General features: G+C 42.7%; 1 long non-coding RNA gene across 7 annotated transcripts; it reads right to left on the bottom strand.

Moving 5' to 3' along the window:
- Nucleotides 1-1341: 1341 nt before the first annotated feature.
- On the bottom strand, nucleotides 1342-27169 carry LOC102902082. 7 transcript variants are annotated; one of them, XR_006599622.1, is made up of 6 exons: nucleotides 26878-27166; nucleotides 20984-24574; nucleotides 18460-18576; nucleotides 17787-17968; nucleotides 16187-17607; nucleotides 1342-3028 (listed from the first exon to the last, which is right to left on the bottom strand). It is a non-coding gene; the product is annotated as an uncharacterized LOC102902082 (long non-coding RNA). The 7 variants fall into 7 exon arrangements; XR_006599621.1 differs by having other exon boundaries at nucleotides 16187-16414; nucleotides 17472-17968; nucleotides 26878-27163; XR_006599624.1 differs by having other exon boundaries at nucleotides 16187-16414; nucleotides 26878-27160.

Below are 27169 nucleotides of genomic sequence, written 5' to 3'. Positions count from 1 at the left end.
GTTGGTTAAGCATCTGACTTTGGCTCAGGTCATGATCTCGGGGTTTGTGAGTTCGAGCCCCATGTTGGGCTCTGTGCTGACAGCTCAGAGCCTGGAGCCTGCTTCAGATTCTGTGTCTCCCTCTCTCTCTGCCCTCCCCTGCTCATACTATGTCCCTCTCTCTCGAAAATAAATAAACATTAAAAAAAATTAGGATGCCAGAAAAGTTACTTAGTTTTCTTTTTTGAAGATATATGTCTCATCAGTGTGTGAAAACAATGCCATGGAAATATTCTATCATCAACTTTTAATTTACACTGCAGGTCATTTACTGAGAGTTTATATGAATTAGTGTCGGAAGGTATTCTGAACCCATCGTGTATGATCTTTCTCTAATCCTTGTCTGTGTGGGAAGTTGACATCTGGGCTGCTGTTTTATCAAGAGTGATGTTGGCTTTGTGCTGGCCCAGATGACCCTTGCCTGCTTCCACTTGCACCAGAGGCACAGGGTGGGGGGCTAGACAGTGCACTGATGTGATCTGCTGACCCCAAAGAGCCTTACTTGGCATTTGTCTTCTTATCAGGATGGGTTATCTCCCCGTCATTCAAAACTGTCAACTGATGTCCCAAGCATCAGCCTTGGGATCATCGGATGAGCTTGAAAGAAATTCAGAATCACATCTCACTCCAGAACTACTGAATCAGAACCTGAATTTTAAAAAAAAAATTTTTTTTTTCAACGTTTATTTATTTTTGGGACAGAGAGAGACAGAGCATGAACGGGGGAAGGGCAGAGAGAGAGGGAGACACAGAATCGGAAACAGGCTCCAGGCTCCGAGCCATCAGCCCAGAGCCTGACGCGGGGCTCGAACTCACAGACCGCGAGATCCTGACCTGGCTGAAGTCGGACGCTTAACCGACTGCGCCACCCAGGCGCCCCGAGAACCTGAATTTTAACAAGGTCTCTGAGTTACTCATGAGAACATTAAAGTTTGAGAATCATTGGGCTAATTGTTGTTTAAGAGTTACAGTGTTGGGGCGCCTGGGTGGCTTGGTCAGTTGAGGGTCCGGCTTCGCCTCAGGTCATGATCTCACAGTCTGTGATTTCAAGCCCCGTGTCGGGCTCTGTGCTGACAGCTCGGAGCCTGGAGCCTTCTTCGGATTCTGTGCCCCCCTTCTCTCTCTGCCCCTCCTCCACTCATGCTCTGTCTTTCTCTGTCTCAGAAATAAATATTAAAAAAAAAAAAGTCACAGTGCATCTGTTCGCCCTCCTCTCTCTCCATCGCTCAAACAACACGTGTATATGCAAGCATGCAAACACATACACAATTCAGGTTTAAAATTAAAGAGAAGATACATAGGTCAATCATAGATTCCTTGTATTTCATGGCTGGATGCAAGGGTAGCCAGTAAAGGTCTTAAATAAACACATCTTGTACAGATTTAAGAGTTTTCAGGCATAGTTGGTTATGTGGGAGGTGGTTATGGATCTATGTGTTTGCATTAGGTTGGAACTATGGTATTACTGCATTACTTTTTCAGCATTACTTTTTCCTGTTTGTTTTGTGGTCATGCCTTAATAGTCATTAAACCAAAGTTGTAAAGACAGTTGCAAGTATCAGTGCATAGTATTGTCTACAAGAGGATGGTTTATTGGCAACACAGTTCAGACATTCTTTAATTCAAGGAGCCTTTGACTAGCACAGACTACTTAATAGGTTTTTCCAGAACCATATTTCTCCTAATATAAGTTAAATTGCCTCCTACCATGCAAAGACAGACTCTCAGCCAGTCACCCAGTTATATTTATCTAATTCTTTTTTAAAAATGACTATATAAACCAGTTATAAAATAGAAAACATAATGTGTCAAATGGCCACCCCAGATTGTCCTCAATCAGAGGTAATCCACTATAGGGTTGTCCCCTGGGGAAAAGTCTGAAAGGACGGCACGCATGGGTCTGTGAGCAATATGTAGACTCATCTTATTTTTGTTTGTTAATAGTTGCTCATCACTGACACAATGGACAGGAGAACATCTGCCTCATTATGTTTATAATACTGACAAGAGCTCAATAAATCAAATATAAAGTCTAAATCTGATAAAAATAATTTAAGAATCTAATGTAAACAATGTAAACATTTAAAAATGTTTTAAACACATGACAAAATATTTATAAACAATTCATATCACTAGTTAGCTTGTTTTAATTTTTGCTGCATGAATAAATTATATCCCCCAATCTATCAAAGTCTCCTTCTGTTTACACGGGGGTTCTCAATCTTGGCTGCATATTAAAATCACCTGGGAACTTTAAAAACTTTCCCCAAGCCCAGGGCAAATCCAAGAGATTGTATCAGGATCTTTCTCTAGGGGTGGGACCTCTACATCAGTGTTTTCACCTTCATTTGGATGTAGGGAGAGGTTTGGTTGGTCAACAGGTGTAATCTATTAACTAAGGGAGACAGACATTCATTCAAGATAAAAGGACACCAGATGTTTACCAGGCATTCCATTCCAAGAGCCATTAATTTCCATCTGAAACACATTTGCTTCCTCTGTTATTTCATGTCTCTTTTACCAAAGTCACCAAGAGGATTTAGTGCTCTCAAAATAGAGGGGCCCTCTTCTGAAAAGGGCTCTTCTGAAAAGTTAAACCTGAGTGAAATGAATAGTTCCTTGTCCTCTGCATAGAACGTCCATTTGGCTCATTGTACTACACAAAGGTTTTTAAATAACCAGGTGATATCTTCAGCTGGTGCTTTGTAGCCATTAGTCTTCCCCAATGACCAGCCTGATGCAGGCAGTTCTCCCATTTGCCCTTGAGCTCAGAGACTTCGTTCCTGATCTGTCAGCACAGGAAATTGCTTGCAGGTATCTTCTTTCATGCACGAGGCAGGGAAAACAAAGAGGCCATAATGCTCTGCATTTTGAGAATGTGTTCAGTTGGGACTGGAAAATTTTCCCCCAAAGCAAAGCCGTTCCATCTCTGGTGAACCAGGCCACCCGTGTTAAGGACCACAGACAGCATTCGATTTTCAGAATGTTTCTGTGCAGAATTGAAAATGAGCAACGATTTTAGTAAAATTAATAACAAGCACATGTGACATAGCTTCTAACAAAATCATTCAAATTTCTAGTCACCGACTTTAGTTTTCTCAGTTGTATAACAGACTACACTTCAAAATATCATTTTTCTTGATATCCCTATTCCGAACTAATTGTTTAAAACTAGACTCTTAATGTTGGGTGTTTAGTATCACTAAATCACCATGAGCTGAACCATAGTGAAGAGAACAGAAAGATGAGGCTTTGGCTAATCAAGGTCTCTTTAATTCAGTAGCCATTTGCCGACAAACTCAAGTATGTACGAGGCATGTGTGTGAAATGAAATGGTTTCTTCAGCTGCATCAATTCCCTGTCATGCTCAGAAGGTTGATGCCAAGCTGATGAACAAACCTCTTCACTTCATGGTTTTTGTTTTCTTGGATTACTCAAAATCTTCACTTCCCTGAAACCCATTCTGCTATAGTGTTCTTCAAAGACTCCAAGGAATATCTATCTGTTCCTTTACGTAGTCTACCTATTTTCTGAAAAATTTTTAATGTTTATTTTTGAGACAGAGACAGAGCATGAATGGCTGGAGGGTCAGAGAGAGAGAGAGAGAGACAGAATCCTTAGCAGGCTCCAGGCTGTGAGCTGTCAGCACAGAACCGATGCAGAGCTTGAACCAATGAACCGTGGGATCATGACATTGAACAGAATTTGAATGCTTAATTGACTGAGCCACCCAGGTGCCCCTAAGTAGTCTACCTATTGCTCAAATATCTACGCATGACATCCTTCTTGACTTTTCCTCAGGGAAAAATCCAGTTTTTTTTTCCTTCTCTCCTTTGTATTGCTCCTTGGTTCTTATTTTCTATTCTCCAGCTTCAAATATACAAACTCTCTCTTTGGCATTACAGCTATTTCAAAGAGGACATATTTTCAAATTTGTAAAATTTCCAAAGGAATATAAGTTTCAAATATGTATTTAAAAATGTGGTGGCTAGCTTTCTGAGAACCTGTCATAATGTTCTTACTACAGTCTTCACACAAAATATATGAGAGCAAAACAAAATATTCCTTGACATTCCTCGTTTCAGAAAAGATCCCTTAATATAGTTCGTAACAGTTTATGGAGTACTGTCGGAAATCCTAAGGGTAAAATACAATACAACCAGGGGTTTCTGGAGAGACAAAATATGAAGCACTTAAAGTATATATATCCAAAAAAAGTATATATATCTATATATTATATAAGTTTAAATATTTATAAAATATATTAAGTAATATATAGAAAATATAAAATACATCTTGTTGAATATATAATATGTAATGTTAATATGTACAGTAAATTTAAAGGGTTGAGATAGCAACAAAAGTTTTGATAGGCTTTCCAGGAGAGAGGAAGAGAATAGGAGACAGGAAAAGAGGGCAAATCTCAGACTGAGTTTGGGGTGGGTGTCCTCGTGCATGGGGAAGTCTTCTTTAGCTCATCTGCTCTTTAGGGGAAGGATCTTTATAATAATGCTTATGTTAAGAATAAGAGCCAGTATTTATTGAGTGTCTGTGCCCCCCAGTTTTGACATAAACTAGTTGTTTGTGTACTGTTTACATAAATGTTCACATTACACACACACACACACACACACACACACACACACACACCTTTTTAGGTATTTAGGATGGTGAGGAATGTGCAGATGTGGAAGTGGGAGGGTAGGAGATAGCTAGGCAAACAAATAAGTGAACAAAGCTGTAATAGAAGCTATAAGAGGCACTGAGTGTGGCCATGCATTTCCTCTTAACTGGCAACATGTTCTTGAATTTTTAGATAGAAATAGAACTCAGTGGGGGGGACTTTTCATTGATGTCCCAGAACCTGAAGTAGAATGGGATGTGGTTTTCATCTCTGTGGTATTAACTTTGGTCAAAAGATGGCAGCAAAGCTCAGCTAGTTCTTCACAAGTCACTTCTCAACCACTAGGGGAGGAGCGCGGGGCTTGTTCAGATCTTCGAAAGGTTAATGGGCAAGTGGGAGAAAGATTATCTTGGCAATTACACATGGACTTCGTTTTCTGATCGTGTATCACAATATTTATTAAATATTAAAAATATCACAAGTTCAATATCAGCCAAGTTACAATATTGAAATCACATTTATTCATTCATTTGTTAATTTACAAATGTAAATAGCCATTAATTTCCCAAATGTTTGAGAACCTGATGGGAGCTGGCTCTGTACTGAGGGCTGATGATACCTGCCAACAAAAACAGAAGCAGTTCTAGCTCTCATTGAACACGCTTAGTATGGGACAGAAATGAATTTGTAATTATTCGTAGGAATACGATTGCCATAGGATATGAGCCCCACAGGAGGGGAGATTTTTGTCTGGCTAATTCTCTGGTGCATCACAAGTGCCTAGAACAGTCCCTGGAACAACGTAGGTCATCCGTAAGGAGTTGCTGACTGAATGAAGGAGTGTAATTACGAATTTGAGATGCATGTGTCCACAACATAATTCTATGTGAGTGTCTAGCGAAGAAATACAACCTGGGTTTGAGGAAATGATATTGGACACAAGGCCAGAAGGATAAGTAGGCGGTAGCCAGGTGGCTGTGCATATGCATGTGTATTGGGGGTGAGAGGCAGTCTCAGGTACAGAGAAGACCATAAGCAAAGGCCCTGTGACAGTAGTGGCTTTTGGGGGAAGGGAGGAAGGCTTTTGGGGGAAGGCTTTTGCCTCAAGGAGAGGCATGAACAACATGGCTAATGAAAGGAACTAAAAGACAGCCAATGTGGCCACAGCGTGGAGTAAGGGGTGGTCCAGGGATGCATGGTAGAATCAGATGAGCGGTTTGAAGAGCCTCTTGTGTAAAGAATGAGTAAGAGAAGTACAGGAATAGATTTCAGGGGGAACTGTTGACTATCACAGGTCCACATGAGAGATGAGGGAAGCTTAGACTGGGGAGGTGCTGATGGAGTGGAAGGAAGCTGTCAAGACCACCAGACAGTCAGCAGGCAAAACCAGTAGGACTTGGTAGTGCATAGGTTCTAGAGGGTGAAGGAGACGAGGTTCCAAGCATGACTTCCGGATTCCTGACTTGTGCAGCAGGGAGGTGGGGTAGACAGGAAGTCTTGCAGGAAACCCAGTTTGGGGGAGAAGAGAAGATCAGGGGCTCTGTCCAGGATGGGTTGGGAATTTGAGACATCCTAATAGAAATATTAAACGCAGGGTTGGATTTAAGGGTCGGAGCTCGGAGAGGTCTGGGGTAGAAATGGATTTGGGAGTTATTGGCCTGTAGATGACATTTGAAGGAGACGGCATGGTTGAACCCTCCTAGGGAGAGAGAGCAGGAAAAGTAATGGGGCCTAAGACTAGCCTGGAGAGGTTCCCACAGTCAGTGGTCAGGCAGAGAAGGATGGACCTGCACACAAGACAGAAGGAGTGGCCACAGGAGTCAGGAGGAAAATCAGAAGAGTGTTGTGTGCACAATGGACAGAGTTCTCCAGAAGCAGGAAGATCCTCCCTGTGTCCTGAGAAAGACAGGTCAACATGTCCTTCCCTTCAGTAAGCTCACTCGTTCGCTTGTTTATCCATTACTCCTTCTAGGCCTTGACTCCTGATAGAGCCAGACCCAGGATACAGTCACCGTAGAGCCACCAGAACCACACAGCAGGGCAAACAGGACTAGGGAATAACGGCATGGACAGAAATACCAGTTAATTAGTGAAAGAAGTTAACTTACAGATACACAGAAAAGGAAAGACCCCTGGACTAAGGGTCAGGAGACTTGAGATCCAGTCTGAGTTGACCACTGACTGCTTTGCCAGTTCTGGGATCTCCCTCACCAGGTTTGATTTCGGGGTGAGTATCATTAAATTTCAGGGGAGAGGACAGAGGGTGGGGTGGTAGGTGGAGAAAGAGGAGGGAAAGGGAAAATAATGGTCTGCATATCTTGTGGGATTTGCATGCAGATCTTATGAAATCGGGTGTGTGTGCTCTGGAAAACATATATCATCAGATATGTTTCTATATGGCATTAGGATTTTTTATTAGTCTTATAAAATACGGGGCGACTGGGTGGCTCAGTTAAGCGGTTAAGCGGCCGACTTTGGCTCAGGTCATGATCTCGCGGTCCGTGAGTTCGAGCCCCGCGTTGGGCTCTGTGCTGACAGCTCAGAGCCTGGAGCCTGTTTCAGATTCTGTGTCTCCCTCTCTCTGACCCTCCCCCATTCATGCTCTGTCTCTCTCTGTCTCAAAAATAAATACACAGGGGCGCCTGCGTGGCTCAGTCGGTTAAGCGTCCGACTTCGGCTCAGGTCATGATCTCATGGTCCGTGAGTTCGAGCCCCGCGTCGGCTCTGTGCTGACAGCTCAGAGCCTGGAGCCCGTTTCGGATTCTGTGTCTCCCTCTCTCTCTGCCCCTCCCCTGTTCATGCTCTGTCTCTCTCTGTCTCAAAAATAAATAAACATTAAAAAAAAAATTAAAAAAAAATAAACATTAAAAAAATTAAAAAAAAAAATAGAACCATATAATTTCTAAATCTGAAGCGTTTCCAGGCGTTTATTCCTAAAAACCTGTGTGGATGCCACTGATTCCTTTCTAGCCTGCTGCCAGCAACGTATTCTTTTCTAACTAAAAATTTAAAAAAACAAAATAAAAGAAAGAAAACCTCTAAAATCTGTTACTGATGCAAGGAAAAAGATAAATATAGAATTTTAACAAGACGGATTCAGGGCCGTTCACGCTAATGGATTTCAGGCCAAACAGTGAAAACGAAAGGATTACCACTAAATCCTCAAATCTGCTTTGAAAGCTGAGGAGAAGGGAGAGGGCTCATCCAACCATTACCTGGCAACCCCTGCCTGTGTGTGGTGGCTATTTGGTGACCTCTCTTCGGGAGGGCCATCTGGTGCCTGGCTTTTTAATCAGCCTCCTTCGGAGGGGTGGTCCCGTGCCAGTGATGGTGTGGCAAAGCCTTTTCTTATTTCCAGCAAATTATCTCTAGAGCAATGCCACATTGGCCGAAGTAATCGCTGCCTTGGAACAAGAACCCAGCTCTGGCACCTTCTGTCATAAACCCCTGTGTTTGAACTGCGCTGATAGGATTCAAGCTTTCCTTTTCTAAAGATAATGTTGACTTGAGAGGGTAGACGTCTCATTCATTTCCTTAAATCCTGCCTTAAAAGTACCTCCAGTCCAGAAGATGCTGTACCATAGATAAAGCTTCAGCTTCAGGCCTTTTCAATGGAGAAGCCTCTTCTTAGACCCTGTACCTTGTTTTGCCTTAGTAATTTGGTATTCTTTTCTTTAAAAAAAAAATGTTTATTTTATTTATTTTTGAGAGAGAGGAGGGGAGGGGCAGAGAGAGAAAGAAAATCCCAAGCAGGCTCCACACTGTCAGCACAGAGCCAGACATGGGGCTCAAACCCACGAACCTGTGAGATCATGACCTGATCTGATATCAAGAGTCGGATGCTTAACTGACTGAGCCACTCGGGCACCCGTCTATTTCTTTTTTCCAATATATGAAGTTTATTGTCAAATTGGTTTCCATACAACGCCCAGTGCTCATCCCAAAAGGTGCCCTCCTCCATACCCATCACCCCCCTCCCCTCCCTCCCACCCCCCATCAACCCTCAGTTTGTTCTCAGTTTTGAAGAGTCTCTTATGCTTTGGCTCTCTCCCACTCTAACCTCTTTTTTTTTTCTTCCCCTCCCCCATGGGCCATCTATTTCTTAAAGAGCCAGTTCCCCAAAACCTGCTCCTCCCCTGCTCTCAACTAGCAAGAATATGCTAGACTTGCAAATTACCAAGACAGTAATGGGGTAAGTTTTGATGACTTTGATCCACTTTCATGGCACATTTCACTCCAGACTTTTAAGGTATATTTATATAACCAGGATTCTCAAATTCTCTAGGATTCTGGGATCATTCCCTCTTTAAAAAAAAAATTTTTTTTTAACATTTACTCATTCTTTTTTGAGACACAGAGAGAGACAGTGTGAGCAGGGGAAGGACAGAGAGAGAGGGAGACACAGAATCCGAAGCAGTCTCCAGGTTTTGAGCTGTCAGCACAGAGCCTGACATGGGGACTCAAACTCACAAACTGTGGGATCATGCCCTGAGCCAAAGTTGGACGCTAAACCAACTGAGCCACCCAGAAGCCCCATCCCCTCTTGTGTCAGAAAAATGTATTGAGCCTCTTTTTCAAATAAATGTAGGGAATCCAGCATGCTTCCCCCATTTCTAAAGTTTCTTGGGAGCTGGGTAGAGAGGAGGAGAGGGGTGACTTTTTCCTTTTACCTCTCAGGCTGAATCCCTCCTCCTGGCCATCTCTGCTTCTGTGGCTGTGGTCCTTTCTTCTCATTACTTCTCACATATCAGCTCAGCCCCACCTCCTTCAGTCCCCCAAATGCTCCTTACACAAGACCATTGCTGAAGGTAACAGATTTCTACTGAAAGCCTGAGGGGACTGAGGGCCATTCTAGAATAGCTGGAAAAAATTGTAAGTCAAATACGGGACACAATTTTTCTTCAAGATGTTCTCTTTTTGGAAGGTTCTGCCTTTGCGGTATCAGGACCTGTTCTCTCATGGAATCTGACCTCTCTTCCTCTAACTTCCCCAAGGTCCCTCAGGGGCCACACACTTTCTCCCTCTAGAGAAGCTACAAGGAAACTCTTGTACTTTATTATACAGACCAACTTCTCTCTCTTCATTTTAATCTTCTCCTCTGGTTCAGGCCCCGGGAGCTTTGCCTTTCACAACCAGAAAACCATTCAATGATGCATCTCATCATGAGCCTCTAAGACAGAAGGAGTTTTGACTGTTCTTCCTGCTTTAAATATTAAAAGTTCCTTTCCGGGGCGCCTGGGTGGCGCAGTCGGTTAAGCGTCCGACTTCAGCCAGGTCACGATCTCGCGGTCCGGGAGTTCGAGCCCCGCGTCAGGCTCTGGGCTGATGGCTCGGAGCCTGGAGCCTGTTTCCCATTCTGTGTCTCCCTCTCTCTCTGCCCCTCCCCCGTTCATGCTCTGTCTCTCTCTGTCCCAAAAATAAATAAACGTTGAAAAAAAAAAAATTTAAAAAAAAAAAAAAAAGTTCCTTTCCATTATATTCAAAGCTACGTTGACCAGGCTACAGTTTTTGAGAGTATACAGCAGAGCTCACACCTTTTTGGGTTTGCGTTAGTAAGTCTTAGCAAACTGGCCCTCACATTCTGGGTAATTTAGTAAAGTAATTCTGGACAGAAGGGTCTTTGCACTGTGTTTTCCCATGCATCTCCCCTCTCCTGCCCGCACAACCATCTTTCCCTCTGAAAGTGAATTTAGAATGTCTCAATTCAATACTTGGGCAAATTGTTGGCAATTTTAAACCCACCTGGACTTTGGACATCTTGAAAAACAAGCAACGTTGATGTTTCATGGAAACTCACTTTTTGGTCTCTGATGTTTACTGAAAACTGGGGCTTCTAACCAGCACTATCAGCTGACCATTAGTTAGTTACTTGCCTTCTTACACTTTGGGAAGCAGATCAATGTCAAAGTATAGTTTTCACAAGGTCAAAAACATGACCATTTTATGAAATAAAATGAGCACACACTAAAGATTTTCTTTTCTCATTAACAAAGGACCAAAACGGGTTCAAAGGAATATAGGAGAATTAAATGTATTTGTAGTCACTGAAAGAAACCACATTGGAATAAGTGAGTAAGTTACACACAAATTTGGTTAATGTTATACAGGGCAATAAAACTTCGACCTTTGGTTGTAATCTGTTTTTACCAGGCAGATATAATTTCCTTGTGGGCAGAAATCCATTTGCATTGCTACCAGACTAGAATCATTTGCATTGCTTTAAGTTTCCTATGAGTTAACACATATAAATTAATAGTAAATAGTCAAAGGGCAGAGCACATCTCTGGAGAATTAGGTAATCGTCAGTTGGGCCCATTGGACACATCCCAGTGTGACACAGAAAGGGTCATTCTTTTTCCTGTTTTCAAGTTTTGGATATGTTTTGTCCTTAACATTAGAAATCAACTGTATCTTCTTCTCACCTTCTCTAGGTATACCACTCACTTCAAAAGTCTTTGCTCAACAATGGTTTCCGTGATAAAGCCAATTATTTTAGAGAACAGTGTATATACTTCACACAGTTCTAACATTTAAGCCCTCCCTGACTCCCCAGGATGCCCTCTCATTTAGAATACTCTATGAATGGCTTAGGTACATTTACCTTACCCCCTAGAACAATGTTCCCCTAGAACATTTATGCACATGCAGAAAGCTGGAGAGCACTGGCCATGGTTTCTGCCATAAGACACGTAGCATGACCAGACACTGGGCTAGAGGCATCATAATTATGTTTTCATTCAAGATACAAAGATAGAGTAACTTATTTCCTCTCCATTAATTTTGACATATTAAACCAAAGGTACAAAATCTTAAGAAGAGTTGAAACAGGGGCGCCTGGGTGGCTCAGTCGGTTAAGCATCGGACTTTGGCTGACATCACGATCTCGCAGTTGTGAGTTTGAGCCCCACATCAGGCTCGCAGTTAGAGAGTTTGAGCCCTGCATCAGGCTCTCTGCTGTCAGCACGCGCAGCCTGCTTTGGATCCTCTGTCTGCCTTTCTCTCTGCCCCTTCCCCGCTTGCGCGCTCTCTCTCTCTTTCTCTCAAAAATAAGATAAAAAAATAAAATCAAAGAGTTGAAATGACAGATTCTTCTAGGGATGATTTAAATATATTAAAGGGAAGAAAGTATAAAAACGCATTGATCTTCTGACTGCTTATCTTGACATAGTCAGTGGGTCACCAGAGAGCAAATGTTCAGTCCTGAAACAGGGAGGGACTTCTGTAGTTTGCCGGGTTTGTGGTGCTCAATGCAGTGACTACAGGTGCTTCCCGCCCACCTCAGGGGACACCACCCTGTGATAGGGGAAGGTGACTTGTTAGCACTGCAGCAGGGAGCTTATTCTGAGATAAGGTAACATAGGCAAGAGTTAGCTGGGCTTTGGAAACATTCGTGTAACAAATAGCTTAAATGTCCATCTGCCGCATCCCAGCCTCTGTGCAAAAGTTCCAAATTCCAGCCCTAATCCTACAGAATTCCCACCGCTCTCCTTTGGCTGAACTATTGGGAAAATTCTTTCTGCAGCTGTTTGGGAAGCCGGTTGCAGTCAGGGCAGAGCAGCAGTGACCACGTTGAGCTCCTGCACGTCCAAAACATATTATCTACAATCACTGAAGGTCAGTAGAGTGAGAACAATTTGAAATCTACTGATAATCCCTAAACATAAGTATTGATTGGGCTGTTATAAGGCCTCTGTTGCAAGAGGACCATGCATGAGGCCAATAATCAGCAGTATTTATAAAGTTAAATTTATCTTCCCTTTATTTCCCTTGCTAATTCTTGTTGAGAAACAGCATGAAAAAAAACAGCCAAAGGGTGACGGGGAAGTATCTCTGAGTGTTTCAAAATCACACGTGTCTATTTATATAATTTGGATTGCGCTTGCATCATACAGGAAACACTGCTTTTTCTTTTGTTTTTTACATTTTTAAAAATTGTGGCAAAATATACACTACATAAGAGCGACCATCTTAACCATTTTTAGGTATATAATTCAGTGGCATTAAGTACATTCACCATGATGTACAACCATCATCACTATCCATTTCTGGAATGTTTTCATCATCCCAAACAGAAATGCTGTACCCATCGAACAGTCTCTCCTCATTCCTCCCTCCAAAAGTCCCTAGCAACAACCATCCTATTTTCTGTCATGAATTTACTATTCCAGGTCCCTCATGTAAGTGGAAGAATACAATAATTGTTCTTTTGTATCTGGCATATTTCATTGAGCCTAACATTTTCAAGTTTCAACACTGCTTTTTTTTTTAATGTTTATTTTTGAGAGGAAGAGAGACAGAGTGGAGGAGGGGCAAAGAGAGGGAGACACAGAATCTGAAGCAGGCTCCAGGCTCTGAGCTATCAGCACAGAGCCCAACGCGGGGCTCAAACCCACAAACCGCGAGATCATGACCTGAGCTGAACTCACAGGCTTAAACAGACCAAGCTACTCAGGCATCCCAACACTGCTTTGCTTTTAACAAAGTTACTTTGAATACTTCGTTTGTCTCTTATAGACAGAATAATTTAGTAGTATCTTGTAATATGATTTAATATGTCTCAAACTCAAAATCCCCATTTTTGCCTTATAAAACAGCTGGCAGTGGGTCACTGATTACTTTAAAAAAATTTTTTTTTAACATTTATTTATTTGAGAGAGAGAGACAGAGCACGAGTGGGGAGGGGCAGAGAGAGAGACACAGAATCCGAAGCAGGTTCCAGGCTCCCAGCTGTCAGCACAGAGCCCGACGCAGGGGTTCGAACCCACGAACTGTGAGATCATGACCTGAGCCAAGGTGGGATGCTTAACCCACTGAGCCACCCAGGTGCCCCTGTAATTACTTTTTTTTTTTTAAAGCTAGGTATTGGCTCTGTAAAATATGAACAGCGAAGAGAGAACAGGAAAAATCTTCCCTATGTGACTAATTGTGGCTGCAAATTTGACTTGAAATTCAGTACTGAAATGAAACCTGCTCGTTGTACCTAGACTAGAAAAAAAAAATCAACAACAGTATGTTCTGTGCATTGCTCTTCTTGTGAGCTGCGGAGAGATGGGACCACGATGGATGCCACTTGTTAGAGGACAATGGCATGCAGTCGCTGTCCAGCACACCCAGCAGAAATACTCGTAGGCACACGAAAAATACGCCCAGATGGTATTCTCCATTTTTCAAGCTAAAAATGCCAATTGTCTCTCTAGTCTGTGCCCAGAATGCTGCCTTTTCTAGACAGAGGCTCAAGCATTGATTTCCATGCCCAGTGAAACAGGGTGCTTATTAACCAGACAATCAGAGCTTCTTTCATCCCAGCTCCTCGCTCATCATGCAGGGCCTTCAATACCGGATCGAGATGCAGGAAGGAATGGAGCGAGAGAACAACATAATGGGAAAATAAGATCGACTGTGATCATGGAGGAACCACCAACCTAGTTCCTCCCAGCTGTAGTCCAATTACAATCAGTAGCTCCCAGATGTACAGCAAAGCAACTGTCCCCAAAAGTAAATTCTTCTTCAGGATAAGCTGCTCGTGAGCAGTTCCCGTTGGAGCCAAACTCATGCCATCAAATGAAAGCCTCAAATTATGTAAAGCTTAAAACACAAACACACGCAAATACACATTCAAGACCAAAATGAGATACAGTGAAGAGAATAAATTAGCACCAGCTGCAGCCCAATTAAGCAAAGGCTTCCACAAGGGAAAGCTTACTTACAATTTACCTAAACAAACCCTCTTCCTTTTTGTTGCAATTTGCTGCTTATTAATTTTTCTTATTAAAATGACTACAAAGAGTAACCAAGAGCATCGTTATCACATCGGGGAAAAAAAAAAAAAAACTCAACCATTTCTTCCAACCAAGAGAATGCTTTGGAGGGGTATTTTTGGCCAAATATTTGTGTTTGTAACATTTAAAAAATATTTAAAATTAGAAAAACTTGAAGTTGCACATGCACACAGTTAAGAAAGTCAACGCTCATGATAAACACAGCAATTTCCAGCTCCATCCTTCCTTGTCTCCTCAGAGCCCACACGTTTCAAATCTTTCAGCTATTTCTTCTGGTATTTATCTCTGCATTTCTAGATAATGTGCCTCCGTTATAATTTCTGGGTTTATGAATTTTTATTTTATCTGTTGACTTTCTACATGATGAAGATTTTGTCACCTTTCATATGAGTCCTAACACTTCTAACCTCCCTTTCATCCCCCAAATTCCCAATATAATTATACTGAGGGGCAGAGGGAGAAGAGGGTAAAAAAAGTCTGAGGGAATGCGGTGCCTGGGTGGCTCAGTGGGTTAAGCATCCAATTTCCGCTCAGGTCATGATCTCACAGTTCTTAAATTCAAGCCCCGTGAGCCCTGTGCTGACAGTGCGGAGCCTGCTTGGGATTCTCTCTCACCCTCTCTCTCTCTACCCCTCTCCCACTCACTCTCTCTCAAAATAAATAAATAAACTTCAAAAAAAAGTATAAAGTCTGAGGTCTTGTTCTATTGCATGTTGTGAAATGTATATGGAAAGACAAAGAAAAATAAAGTAAAAGCAACCTCTTATACAGGGCTTGCTTTGGCCAGCACCTTACCTATAAGAATTCACTGAACCCTCACAGCGATCCTACAAAGTATGTACTGGGAGTATCCCCATTTTAAAGATGAGAAAACTAAAGCACAGATAGTATAAGTAACTAGGAGAAGCTAGAAGTCATCCATTGTCTCTACACTAGATCCAGGATCACAGATGTGGCAGCTCTTTGAAAGAATAGAAGCAAAGGAGATAATGATAATGTTGATGATGCCTGGCCAATACCAGACACACACATACAGCTGGGAACCAGAGCAAGAAGGACGTACAAAAGTTAACCCAGGCTTGGTGGGGGAATGGTGTTTACACAGTTTGGAGGAGGGCCCCTCTTTAAGTAAAAGAGTATGAATTTGGGCACCAAACTGCATATTTATTTAGAGTAAAGAAAAGAAATCAAAATGAATTAAAAATCTAAAGGGGTGACAAATACCACAAACATTACAACATGCAGAAAAACAACATCACATATTCATTAACAGTCTGATATTCCTCTCTAGTCCTTTCCCTACCCCCATTTCAGCTGCATGCTCTTTGATTGCCTTTTCGTATATCAACAATGTTGCAATATCATTTGCTAAAGAGTCCAGAAAGTGAATTCATTCTTTCCTCTACCATGGTTGATTAAAAATGTGTTTTTAATATTAATGGTTTAGTACTTTATTTTAGTTTTATGACTCATTGTTGGAAATACCATGTGAATCTTAGGATATTGTCCAATTTGAGAAAATCTCTAGTATATACATTTTTCATAATGGGCTGACAATTTCAGGGCATTTCCAGTGTCATTGCATTGTGACTGTCTTCCCTACTCTTTGAATTGATGACATTCATAAATGAATGGCCAGAAAGGGACCCAGAGTATGGAGCCTTCCAGCTTGCCGCCTGTGCGGGTGTAGACCCCAAGGCCTTAAGCTCCTGACCTCTACCACCCAGGCTGCTTCAGCTCTCACCTCACAGCTTGGATGTTGCCACTCAGTTCCAGGCGACAGAGTCTGTTGTTTTTCCAGGAAGCTGACATCCTGCCCCCAAGAGCAGTTCAAATTTCATCTCCTAGGTTGAAGACTGAAGGACATTGACACAATGGCCCTGTGATCCAGGCCAACGCTGGCAGCCCAGGGAAGCAGCATCAGAGGGGCAGGAGGCTCAGGCAGCCTCTGGAGTCAAAGCCATGACTTATCCTAGGAAGGAGGCCAGAGCTTGATGGGCAAAGACTGAGCCAAATGCAGTAATGAAAAGACTAGCTAGGCTATGCATGAGTGGAAAGCTAAGTATGCATTTCATCCCTCAAACCAAACGCCTGAGACATCCCACCAAAATAAAGTCATAAATCTTCATTTGAACAATTTTCATTATAAAGCCACGGGAAGAGCGGAAGTCAGGTAGCTAACTGGAATAACAGGAGAGCGGAGTTTTGCTGGCTGTTCTCGGCCGCAGAGACAACCTTTTCATCCCCAGCCTACAATTCCTCCCTATACATGGGAAAGCTGGAAGGGATCACCAGCTTGGTCCCTTTCAGGACCCAGGACTAGCCAGACATGAGTGGGAATTGGAATCCCTACTCCTCATATACCAAACCAAACCAAACAGGCAACCAGCTGTGTGGAAACCCAGTTCTGGTCACATTTCTTCGGTTCATCTCAGAGCGGCAGGGGTCATGCTCCAGCCTGGGAATTTAAATGGAAATCCAAAAGAGGGCACCATAAACCATTCTATAAGAAAAGAATAGTCTCCACTGGCATCCCAAAGTTTTAGAAAGTGTGCAAATTCATGAAAACTTGGTGCCTGAAGAGTTAAATAGAAAAGAGAGGGTCTGAAAAAAACTACAAGCACCTTCTTCTAGCTAGAAGCTTGCAGAATGCATCTCCACTGATGGAGGTAAAAAGGAATACCATTTCCTGAATAGAGCATCCAATTGCTTTTCTGCGCCCCCTTTTTCCTCCTTCTCCCTCACGCCCCTCTTCCTCCTTCTCACTAATGTATAATAAAGAAAGGCTTGTCACTTTCTAATTTGTGTTCATGTAAGCATCTTAAAACAACTTGTGGGCTTTTCTAGTGGAAACCTTAGGAAATAAGCTATTAGGCTACTACTTCTCCAACCCATGGAAAAAAATATGTTTTAATCATGGGCAGCAGCATTGCACTACATAAGCAAAAAAAAAAACCAAAAACCAAACAAAAAAAACAACCAAAAAAACCAAAAACAACTTTCCCAAATCCAGTCACTGGTGTGCAAACCTGTTCAGTAGAATCCCTTGATTTTCAAGAATAACATCACAAGATCTCTGGTGTCAGTTGTTTTTAAGAATGAGTGTGCAGTACTTTCTTCTGATCAAGATTTTTTTTCTTATTTTAAGAATCATTGTTGTTATTTCTGATAATAAAAGTAACACATGGCTGTAATAAAAATTACAAAGTGCATGCCATAAAACAGTGAAAGTCCCTATAACCTCAGAGATAAACACTGCTTGGTTTATATTCATCCAGATACTTTTTTTCAGTGCATGCTATTATGGATCTTTATAGTACATATAAATTGAAATGAGAACGTACGTAGTGCTGTTTTTACTTTGCCTTTTTCTTTTTAAACTTGGCTCTCAGTAGTGGACATCTTTCGACATCAATACATGGAGAACGGCTTCTCTCTTTTCTTAACACCATAGAGTCCCCTTGTATGGAATTAGCATGATTGTTTAATCTGCTATTGATATGCATTTGGGTTGTTTCCAGTGCTCCTGAATAGAAACAGTAATGAATACAATTCTCCTGTAATAATCTGTGTGCACACCTGCAAGTGTTTCTGCAAGAGAAACTTCTAGAAGGGAAATTGCAGGGTCAGAAACTATGCATATCTTAATTTGAACAGACCCTGCCAAACTGTCTTCTGAAAGGATTGAGCCAGTTTATACCACCATTAAATAAATCAGCCTGCCTTTTCCTCTGACACTTCCACCAATACTTGTTCTTCCAAACTTCTAAGGGCTTACCAATGTGATAAACAACACAAAAGAGAGGTCTTTTTAAAATTTCCCACATTTGAATTTATCGTAATAGAAAATATAAAGACGTTAAGTATGGAATCACTAATGACAAGCCGCTAAAAAGTAAACAATAAAGCAGTAGTGAAAAAAATTCAGCTCCATACTTTCTTATGCTTTCTCTAAGGTTCAGCATCAAAATTAATAAATCATCAAAAGAAAGTGCAGGTGACTAAGGGGGCAATTACCTATTGGGAGTAGCCAGGGTCCACTTCATTTTCCCAGGCTTAGGACGTTCCAAAATCTTCGGTGCACTCGGAGTCCTGCCTCCTTCTTAGCCCTGGCTAATCCCCATGAGCCCACAGCTAAAAAAAAAAAAAAAAAAAAAAAAAAAAAAAAACGAGAACTACTCACAGAGAGCCAGGCTGGGCGGGCAAAGAGGCTAACGGTACATCACAAGAGCTTCAAGGGAACATGTCTCCTTGATTCCTTCCTTCTGATTTAAAAGAGAGCTCTAAATTGTATGTCTGTCTCTTTCCATCAGTGAACAAAGGTGGTCTTTAAAACGTGATTGGCCAGAGGGCAAACGGTCTCTCCATTACAGAACCAGAGCCGCTAATGGGGTGGCAGCAGCTTTTGTGTTGGAAATGGGGTTCCCCTTGAAAGGGGCCTCCTTGGTTTGTTTCCTAGTGTTTTTCTCTAGTTGCAAAATAAATGCATGAGCAGGATAAAATAAAATTCAAGCAGTGTGAGATGAAATGTTAGTGATGAAAAGTTAGCTTTTAGTAGTAGCTTAGAAGCTTAGTAGTAATGAAAAGTTAGCTTAGGAATGAAAAGTTAGCTTCTCTTGCAGTCCAGACCTGCAGTCCTGATACACTTATTAATAATTTCTGGCATATCTTTCTGGTAATTTTCTGTGCACACACACATACCAATTTTTTTTTTAACGTTTATTTATTTTTGAGACAGAGAGAGACAGAGCATGAACAGGGGAGGGTCAGAGAGAGGGAGACACAGAATCCGAAGCAGGCTCCAGGCTCTGAGCCGTCAGCACAGAGTCCGACGCGGGGCTCGAACTGACGGACCGTGAGATCATGCCCTGAGCCGAAGTCGGACGCTTAACCGACCGAGCCACCCAGGCGCCCCTGCCAATTTTTTACATAAACGGAAACACACTGTGCACACTACTGTGTAACTTTTTTTATTGTGTACTTTTTTTTTTTTCAGCTAACACGCTGTATGGATTGTCCCAAATCTTCACGTGTGGGTTTACCTCATTCTTCTTAACAACTTCACAGTGTCCTACGGTGGCCACGGTCTATTTCACCTGTGGCTCTACTGAAAAGGACTGAGGTTGAATTCATGGTCTGGGTGCGATATTTACACACAGCCCTTTATGCCAATATATGTGCAGAATCTACTCCTAAAATGGAATGGCTGTGTCATAGGACTTTTTGCATTTTTAATTTGGCTAGCTATTCCAAAATCACTTTTAAAAAAAAGTTGTACCATTTCACACTCCCACCAACAGTATATACAGGGGCTCTTCTTCATTCTCTCAAAAGAAGCTCTTTAAAGATTAGCAAACATATACTACACGAAATGAAACTGTCCCAAGGAAATGGATTTGTAAATGAAAGACCCAAATTACATAAATCGGAAGCCTTCAAAGTGGCCACATTAGGTCCATTGATATGAATCTCTATGATGACTTTATATGTCTCCATTTACACTGAGATCTTTGTGAACCACACCAACATTGGCAATTTTACCCATAAATCACTGTCTCTGAAGGAGATAGCGGTCTCAACACCACTTACATGTCATATTGAAAAAGTTTTCTAGCACATTCTCCCATTCTGGAGCTTGAGTTTGCCCCCTTTCCCAAGTTATTACCAGGATAACTTTCCGTTGCCCCTAAATAACCTCTGCTCTGAGCTACTGGTGGCCCAAGAGACAACGACCACGTTCATTGTCATTAATAACAATGCTGCCTTCAGGTTATATAGAACTTCTCCACCAAAGTGCTCTTAACATTTTCATATGTGTTATCTCATTTGTCTCCACAGCCTCTTATTGAGGTTGGGAAGGTGTTGCTGAAATCTGTGGAGATACACACAAAAGTTATTGTGGTATCTTCTATAGCAGCCACGGAAATGAGACCCTGTGTCAAGATCCCAGAATAAATAAAAGGGGATCTCGGGACACTAGGTACCGGGACTTAAAAGAAATTCAGGAAGTGATATTTCTTTTCTTAGTCTCTTTTGGGTTTCCTCAGAATCTGTGGGCGACCTTTAAAAATGCAACGTCAGGGCACTAAGATGCCAGACCTGCTTCCCGTGGGCCTGAGTGTTGTCGGCAGATGACCCCATGCTCTGACCTGGCCACTCTACATCTAGGAACTGAGAGTGCAGAGTCCCGTACTCTTATAACCTATGGATAAAGGAACAGCAAGGTGTTGCGAGGATGGCTAGGGAGGGAGAGCAAGTGGCGGTGGGAAGAACAGATCTGGCAGTTTTAACCCTGCTGCCAGCTGATCAGGTGCATGATTCCAGTGTGTTCAAGCAGGCTCTCTTAAGCATTTTCAGAGGTAAATTTACATTAGGATTCTTCAGAGGTCACAAAGCCCAATTCAAGTAGGGCAGCGGTTTGGCTGAGAAGCCCCACAGCTCTGAAGGGCGCTGCGTATCTCGTACAGAGCCTAGTTTACTTGGGGGAGCGCTATATACCGAGGGATTTTATTTTGAGTTCCAGAAACTGATGAGGAGGTACCTGCTGCAGTTGTAAGCTCTCCTTTCCAGACAACTGCAGACGTCACTTGCCCTTTGCAAGGCCTCCGCCAGCCTTTCCGGATGTCCCAGGGCTGAGCCCAACCAGAGAAGAGCCCAACTCAGAGTCCGATGTGCCCTGGAGGCCACCATTGCCAAATGCAACAGACCCCTGGCAAGGGAACTCCATTGAGTGTATTCTGAAGTCTTCATACTGCTCAAGGATCCCCAACCTGAAACAGCATGACATCTTCAATACCAGTCAAGGCAAACCTGGTACATTCCCCGGCCTCCAGGAGAAGGCCAAGAACAGGAAAAGGAAGCAAGAAGAAAGTTAACAGTTATTACACCTCCATTCTGTGCCTTGAGCTTTGTGTAGCTTCCTTGGTGGCAGGTACTCATATAACCATTCTATAAAAGGGGAACTTGAGGATCAAAGAGGTTAAACAACTTGCTTAGAATCACACAGTCCTTTAATGTCTATGTAGACATCTGTTGATTTGGCCTGACTTGCATCACTTCCTCCTTAAGTAACAGTATCATCTCTTCCAGGTTTAATTGGGAGTCCCCACCCGCCCCATCCCACCCAGGGGTGAATATGTGATTTAGAATTGGCCAATCAGCAATGTCACCAAGTCTTTGTTGTACCCCTTGGAAAGAGACTCTCTCCTTCCTCCACCCATCCTGAGTACTAAGGATCACATGAGTCTATAGCTACTGAGGAAGACCCCAGAGTGAAGCCATTGGAGAAATAGCATGGAAAGATAGAACACAGATTTCCAATAACATCTTTTGAGGGCCTTGATGTTGCTGTGCCTGAAAGCATAACAACTCCTTGGATTTTTCAGTGACATGAGCCAATACAGCCTTTGCTTACACTATTTTGATGCATGCCCTAAAAAGCTTGAATTGGAACCCAGCTTTGTCTGACTCTAGAGCCAATGCTCTTTCCATGAAATCGAACAGCTTCCCCAGATACAGCCCTCACTGAGCTGGTATCTTCTAAGGCCAACATTCACACTCTGGTTGCATACTTGAGGGTGGAGAACAAGTCCCACGCAGCCCTGAACTCGAAGACATTTCTAGTATGGACCCTTTGAAAAAGTTACCCCTCAACAGACATACACGCACACACACATACACATACACACTCACACACACATATTCCTCTAGGGGTTGATGGCTGAAAAAAAGCTTCCCTTAGTATCTGGTCCTCAGTCATCCTCTGGGGCCTTGGGCTGTGTTGCATCCTCCTCAAGCTGTGGTGGTGTGGGCCCCTTAGAGAGCCAAGATCTCTCCAGTCGTACCCATGTGTGGGGACACCAAGCAGTCCTTAAGGGGGGGAGGGGCACCAGCAATTGTTGCCATGTTTCTGGGAAAACATTGCTGGGGGAGGGGGGGGTGTCTTAATCTGTTTGGGCTACCATAAGAAATTGTCACAAACTGGATGGCTTAAACAACAGAAACTTATTTTCTCACAGTTCTAGAGGCTGGAAGTCCCAGATCAAGGTGTTGGCAAAATAGGTTTCATTCTGCGGCCTCTTCTCTTGGTTTGTAGGTGGCTGCCATCTTGCTTTGTGTTCACGTGATCTTTTCTTGCCTGTGCTAGGGAAAGGGAGAGGGAGACAGGGAGAGAGGGACAGGAGAGTGCTCTGATGGTGCCTCTTCTTATAAGGACACGAATCCTACTGGATCAGGGTCCTACCCTATTTCCAAATACAGTTATGTTGGGGCTAGGGCTTCGACATACAAATTTGGGCTGGGGGGGGGGACATAAACATTCAGTCCATAAACACAGATGCACTGGAAATTTTCAGTCAAAGGAGATGTGAAGAAAACATAGAACAGAATACCCAGAAGAACTTGAAGGCAGTTGGTGCTTTTTCTCAGAGCCTAGGCTTAAGCACTTTGCAATCATCAGGATAGATATCTTCTGGATATACGCTTTTTTCTTGTTCATTATAGGATAGAACGCTGGGATTCCTCTTGTTTGGGCAGCGATGTATGTCAGGGCTTCCTGGTTTCAAGATAAATCCACATGCTAAGGTTGTGGTATCCCAACTGGGAAAACGAAATTAGTTAACTGAAAATGAAAAATAGGAAAATTAAACCAGCAAGTTCTCTAAACATATTGGGCCAATTTAAAACCCAGGTTAACATTGATTTATTGTTTTAATAAGATTCCCGTGTAAGGAAAAATGAGTGGTCTACACCATAAATAAGTATAGGAATGTGTTTATTGGGCTGCAATATGTAGGAGCAACAGGGCAAATGACTCCTCAAGTTTTCTGTATTTTTCCCCCTATCTTTAAAGTCACTGGGCCTGAATGTATTATTTTTACCTAAGATGCATGTCCCCAGGATAATGTAAAAGACAGTTAATATTCTGAGTACTGTCTTCACCAGAAATGACCCATGACGGGAGAACTCAGATGGGGGCCTGAAGAAGCACTGGTCCACAGCTCTCCAGCCGGGACGATTATGTTCAAAAGAAGCCAAGGGGAGAGACACCTGGACATTCACCCAGCCCCAGGACCGGCTCAAACTGGGGTCAGTCTGCAGCACACAGTTGTCACTGTAGGGCTGAGGCTTCAGGAGCCAGTGGCACCCCTTTTTCCTCAATAATTCAAGTCTGTCTCAAGTCCAGAGAGCTTTCCCAGCAACCCTTGGCCTCTTTGGCCAGCCATAATGCAGAACTATGGTTAAGAGTTTGGGGCTCTCACACTGAACACTCTGGAAGAGGCAGTCATGGGAAGATATGTGCATTTCCATCTGACAATGAGGCCGGAGGAAAAATGCCCAGAAGTCATAGCCAAGGTGCAGACACTACATGGCGAACATAAAACCTCGAAAACCACGTGATCACCCCTGACTCTGACAGCACAGAGGCTGGAGACACAAGGGTCATTTCCATGGCTTTGCAAAGAGGTGCAGAGCCAAGCATCCGGGTCCCCAGTCTCTCAGGAAATAACCTCTTAGGAATAACAGGCTCTATCAAGAAGGCATGGAACCTACTGGGAATTTAACTTTGTTCCCAGTGTTTTATTTCGTGAGCTGAGTGGTGGATACAGGGGTAACTTTTATATTTTTCCTTGTTCTTTTTTTTTAATGTATTAAATACTATACTATTCAATTAAATACTATATAATACGTTTAATAAATAAAATTACATTACATTAAAGTAGGACAATAGGGATATCTTTTAAAATTCAATATGATTGATGAACTTGAGGTGGTGGGGGGTGGGGGGGGGGGAAACTGAAGAGTTATATGTTTATAAGAAGTCCAGATAAGATACTTCCCATCCAGGACCTAGAGCTTTAAATCTTTTCCCAGAGTAAAAGAAATACAGTCTACCAGCTGTTGCATCAAATCCTAAAATATTAGCTACAGACCATTCTGCTCCTTGTTTGGACCCAAAAGGATAGAAAAGCCACAACTGTTGTCATTTTGCAGGTAGAGTGCATTGAATCCCTACACAGCTCGTTTTCATCCATGTAGTTCCTGCACACACAGCCCCAGAAAGATGATGGCTGTTTGCCTTTTTCACTATGGAGGATGAAATACGGACACATCGCATGAGGCTGAGCACACTCTGGAAAGGGACAGGAAGGCTAGAATCAGAAACAAAGGCATTTTGTTCCACAGACCCTCCCTCCCCACCAGAAAGGCTTTGCAATTGCACTCAGCAATCTGGTGTGTATCAGATGTTAGATAAAATTAATTGGGAACAGACATTTATCATTATTGATTTGTATTTGATGGGCATTTATAACACTACATTATCAACAAACAGAAGATAAAAAGGCTGAGGAGTAATGGGGGCTGGCAAGGTTTCATGAAAGGATGTAATCTTTATCATGAGGCACTTGCTCACATTAACAAGTCCATGAAATTGATTTCCATGGAAAATGCTTTAGAAGAAAACCCAAGGAGATCTTGCAGAATTACCGAAACTGTTATCTTTTGGGGAATGTCTATGTGTATGTACATATGTTTGTGTCTTTAATTGAACTGTTTCTTGCCTTGGATAATAAGATCTAAATGAAAAAGTTAAGGCTGAAAGGCCTTATTATATCCAGTAAGCTCGTATTTCAAATAAATTAAATGTGGCTCCATTCATTGCTCCATTAAAAGTACGAACTTCAATGCAATTAGGTTGATTAATGGCATGCTAGTTAATAAACGAAAATAAAGTGAATATTATTATATGAGAAGGGTTGGTTTGGGAAGGGGGGTTAAAGGAAAACAGTGGGCTTGTTTGATCAATATACAGCCCAAATGCCCACCTGGAGAACTGTAGCCCCCAATAGTTTACAGGAAAACATTCAAAACTATGGTGTGATATGGTGGGAAGGAATGGAGCCAGCTCAGGAGTCAAGTAGATGTGAGTGGAATTTGGATACACCCTTTACTAGATGTGTGACCTTGGGCATCAGGCTCCTCACCTATAAGATGGGAGTAATAACTACCCGCCCAGACGGTGGTCATGAGGGGGAATGAAGCCATGTATATAAAACTCTGAGCCCAGGTGCTGGCACATAGTAGGCATTGGACTCAGAGTTAATTTCTCTTTGAACCTCGGGAAAAGATTCAAAGAAGTACCTAGAAGTTTCATTCTTTCAGGAGAAGAGAGTCTGGGTTTTAACTTGCTGTAGTAACAGTGAGAGAAAATAAAGAAAGCGATGGGATGTTATCAATAGTTTCTCCCCATGGCTCTCAAGCCCTTTATGAGCCACTTTAGAGTTCTTGATTATAAACTTCAGCAGCCAGTATGCAAAGATGTAGCTTTTCCAGTTGTAAAATACCGAAATGCTTTCCTACTGATTGCTAAGTTACCACTGCACCGAGTCCCTATGTGACCACCTAACCACCTTGGAACCCTTCCTCCTCACCGATCCAGCAACCAAAGGGTTAATGCTTACTCCTCAGTGGGGGAAAACGGGGAGGGCGTTAGAAAATCTTGAGAGTTCTGGCTAGTTGTCCAGGCGGATACACAGGAATGTATCACCACACCCTACCGGTTTCTAAATACTTTGTCAGTCTCTTTTCTAGCTAGATGTTTCTTCACACACCTCTTTGGTCCCCAGCTTATTTGTGGGATAGCAGAGAACTTGAAGTCACTCTCCCTTGGGGAGATCCCTTTGGTGGACTGGAGCTGGCTGTCCTGGCTGGGGTCTCATCTACTTGGATAGTTTCCCCTCTTAGCTCCAGCTGCTATGGGGTCACTTTTCCCTATAAGGTCTGCAATATAAATCAAAAGGGTATAACTGAAGTCCCAGCCCACAGGGTAAGCGTTGTTTGTTTTGAAGGATTCTGAACCATGAAAGGAGGATCTCAACAATGTGGTTTCCTGTGGGTGGGCCTGTTCGGAATAGGCAGTCTTTCTCCCGAGGGCATATACATTCTTGGAAAGAGCTGACTGACTGCTCTCAGCCCCAGCCCTTGCTCACACAAAACTGGGCAAGTTAGATCCCTGTTGCCCTCCAATGGATCCCCCTTCTGGTAGTCACTCCCCTCTAGGGTGTTGAGTTATTGTAAAGAGGCCCATGAATCCATTTTTGCAACAAGCACTGTCTTTATTCATCACCAATATTTACATACTTTGGGCCAGGTCCTGCAGCAGTCTGTCCTCCCCGGTTTTTAAATGTTATCAGATACTGTTGTGATTAACAAAACACAGACTTTTCCAAAAGCGTACCAAACTCACATATTTTTAAATCAACGGATATTAAAAGTACATCTACTATAGTGTGGGAGGCTGTAAAATTTGACATTAACAAGAGGTCCTCATCCCAGAAAAGTTGGGCAGCCCTGTGGCTCATTATGGAGATGAAAAGAAGGTACATGACTGAATGATTAGCATATTAGTGAAGAGACGTAAGAACGCCAACTCACCCCGCTTCTGCATGGGAGGCTACCATTCCTGTCAGTGGGGTGTTCCTACTTCTCCATCACTGCAAAGCAAAGAGGAAGTTTAGGGTAATTCCAGAGACTCGCGGCACTCAGGAAAGCGTGCCCACATCGAAATCGGACTTTTACGAGCAAGACCGGTGATGGCCGCTGAATACAAGTGTGTCACCACCTCTGGGAGCATGGAGATCTAAGGGGGCTACAGGCCAATGAAATTCGATTTGCATTTTCTCTTCCCTCCCTCCTCAGCCCCCCGTCCTCCTGTTCTCTCCTCCTC

The sequence above is a fragment of the Felis catus genome, chromosome B3 (genome assembly GCF_018350175.1).
Source record: "Felis catus isolate Fca126 chromosome B3, F.catus_Fca126_mat1.0, whole genome shotgun sequence".
Taxonomy (NCBI): domain Eukaryota; kingdom Metazoa; phylum Chordata; class Mammalia; order Carnivora; family Felidae; genus Felis; species Felis catus.
The sequence above is the reverse complement of the archived record's forward strand: the minus strand, read 5'-3'. Positions and strand labels throughout refer to the sequence as shown.